Consider the following 2,837-nt stretch of genomic DNA (forward strand, 5'->3'; position numbering starts at 1 on the left):
TCTTCTTCTTCTTCTTCTTCTTCTTCTTCTTCTTCTTCTTCTTCTTCTTCTTCTTCTTCTTCTTCTTCTTTTTGACACAGGGTTTCTCTGTGGAACTAACTCTGTAGACCAGGCTGTCCTTAAACTCATGGAGATCTGCCTGCCTCTGCCTCCTGAGTATTGGGATTAAAGTTGTGCACTATCCCTCTTCTCTCTACCTTTCTCTCAACTCCCCTCCCCATGCCCTGAATAAACTCTATTCTATTCTATACCATCATAGGGCTGGTCCCTCTGGAGGAAGGGATGCTTCAGCATGGGCCCGCAGAGGCACTCCCTTCCCCTACACCATCCCGTGACTCCACCAAACATACCCCTTCCTCTCTTTCTTTTTATAAAAGACAACAATAAATATAGAAAGAAGAGAAGGGAGTTTATGAGAGTGGGTTATAGGCTGTTATCCAGCTAGTCTAACAATGGCTGTCTAGCAAAGGAAAGTCCAAGAATCCAGTAGTAGTTCAGTCCACAAGGCTAGATGTCTCAGCTGGTCTTCACTCTATGCTGGAATCTCAAAGAAGTAGGCTCTAAGGCCAGTGAAGAGATAGACCTGCCATGGAGAACAAGGGCAAGCAGGCAGAGACAGAGCCTTCTTCTTCTGTGTCCTTTATATCGGGTTCCAGCAGAAGGGTGGATCTCCCCACCTCTAAAGACCCACATAAAATTATGTCTTCCCACTCTCTTCACAGTAAGTTTCTTCCACTCTTGGACAGAGTGTCAGTTGAAAGGATTACTGTCGAAACTGTAACCAAAAGTGACATTATGCTTCCAGAAAAATCTCAAGGAAAATATTGGAAGCTACAGTAATGGTTGTGAGACCAGGAGTCAAAGGGAAGGGCGAGGAAAGTCAACTGGCCAGTGTGGAAGCCGGAGACAAAGTGTCTTAGGGTTTTACTGCTGAGAACAGACACCATGTCCAAGGCAACTCTTATAAGGACAACGTTTAATTGGGGCTGGCTTGCAGGTTCAGAGGTTCAGTCCATTATCATCAAGGTGGGAGCATGGCAGCATCCAGTCAGGCATGGTGCAGGAGGAGCTGAGAGTTCTATGTCTTCATCTGAAGGCTGCTAGCAGAAGACTGGCTTCTAGGCAGCTAGGATGAAGGTCTTAAACCCACACCCATAGTGACACACCTACTTCCACAGGGCCACGACTTCTAACAGTGCCACTCCCTGGGCCAACCATATGCAAACCATCACACAAAGTTCTTCACCCAGAACATGGAGGCACCAAAGTTGGTCTAGATGACAAAAATCATTTCTAATTTAGAGATGGTGACATTCTTGGAAAGTATGTGGACTGAATCGCTGTGGAAATGGCATTACATGAAGCTGCCATTCTCCTGATGTTCTGAACTATTTCATTATGGAAATAAGTTCCGTGGCTCCGGCTCCCTTTTATAATAAACTGATGGTGCCCAAACAAAGTAACAGAGAAAGGCTCTTTCCACTTCAATGATTTAATTAAGAAAAAAGTCCCACTGGGCAGTGGTGGCGCACACCTTTAATCCCAGCACTTGGGAGGCAGAGGCAAGCAGATTTCTGAGTTCAAGACCAGCCTGGTCTGCAGAGTGAGTTCCAGGGCAAAGAGAAATCCTGTCTCAAACAAGTAAACAAACAAACAAATAAGATGTAGTCAAATTGACATCCAAGAATAGCCATCACACTAGTAAAAGCTTTTCTCAGAAAAATGATTTTAGATACAAACAATATATGATTACCCAGGAAGGAAAAAAAAGTGATTATTACTGTCCAAAAAAATGTAATCAGGGAGATAGTTTAATTGGCAAGAATGTTAACTGTTCAAGCATAAGGACCTGAGTTTGAAACCTAGAATCCACAAAAAAAAAAAAAAAGAAAAGAAAGGAAAGGAAAGGAAAGAAAGAAAGAAAAGGAAAAAAGAAAAAAGGAAAAAAAGGTCAGGAGTCTAGAGACATTGCTTAATGACTAAGATCAATGCCTGCTCTTCACGAGGGCCCAGATTTGGTTCCCAGCACCCTCATGGACACGTACAACTATCTTTAACTCCAATTCTATGGTATCTGACGCCCTCTTCTGGCCTCCATCGGTACTGCAATATGGTACATGGCCATACATGCAGGCAAAAAACCCATATAAATGCAATAATAATGAAATTTATTTTTATAATTTTGCTCGTTTTTTTTTTTTTTGAGACAAGATTTCTCTGGGCAGCCCTGGCTGTCCTGGAACTCACTCTGCAGACCAGACTAGCCTCGAACTCAGAGATCCACTTGCCTCTGCTTCTGGAGTGCTGGGATTAAAGGTGTGTACCGTTACTTGGCAATATATTGGAGGTTTTCATTGGTGAACGATGGTAGTGGGTCATTTTCCTATCAAGAGCATTTTGCTGTTGAGCTTTGCATCAGAAGGAAATAGTTAATGCTGTTAAGAAGTTAATCACTTTTAAAATGGATTTGTGCATCTCTTATTTGGGTTACCAGGGCCCAGGGCAAAGAGCAATTGCATATCACAGATTCACTACTCCCTGAGCCAAATTCTTGCTCTTCCCTACAGCCCCAGACCTGCCCCCCCCCCACCTCTGCTCAGCAAATGCTGGCTTCCTTTTCTAGCTATCCACAGAAACCATGAGACTCCATAGATTCTTAGGTCTTGCCAACCTATCAGGAATCCAGTGCTACAATGACCCCCACATCTGACCCACTGACCTGGACCCCAATGGACTTACCATCCATCACCTTCTCCCTTGAACTCCATTCTCACCCATGAGCAGAGTGGCCTTTACCTACGCATAGCCTCTACCTGTTAGGCTGCCAGCACACTGAC

At 44.0% G+C, this 2,837-nt stretch overlaps 1 pseudogene; it reads left to right on the top strand.

Annotated features, from left to right (window-relative positions):
* The first annotated feature begins 699 nt into the window (after window positions 1–699).
* LOC110293693 lies at window positions 700–1,336 on the top strand (annotated as a pseudogene).
* Window positions 1,337–2,837: the final 1,501 nt, after the last annotated feature.

This window comes from Mus caroli, chromosome 4 (genome assembly GCF_900094665.2).
Source record: "Mus caroli chromosome 4, CAROLI_EIJ_v1.1, whole genome shotgun sequence".
Taxonomy (NCBI): Eukaryota; Metazoa; Chordata; class Mammalia; order Rodentia; family Muridae; genus Mus; species Mus caroli.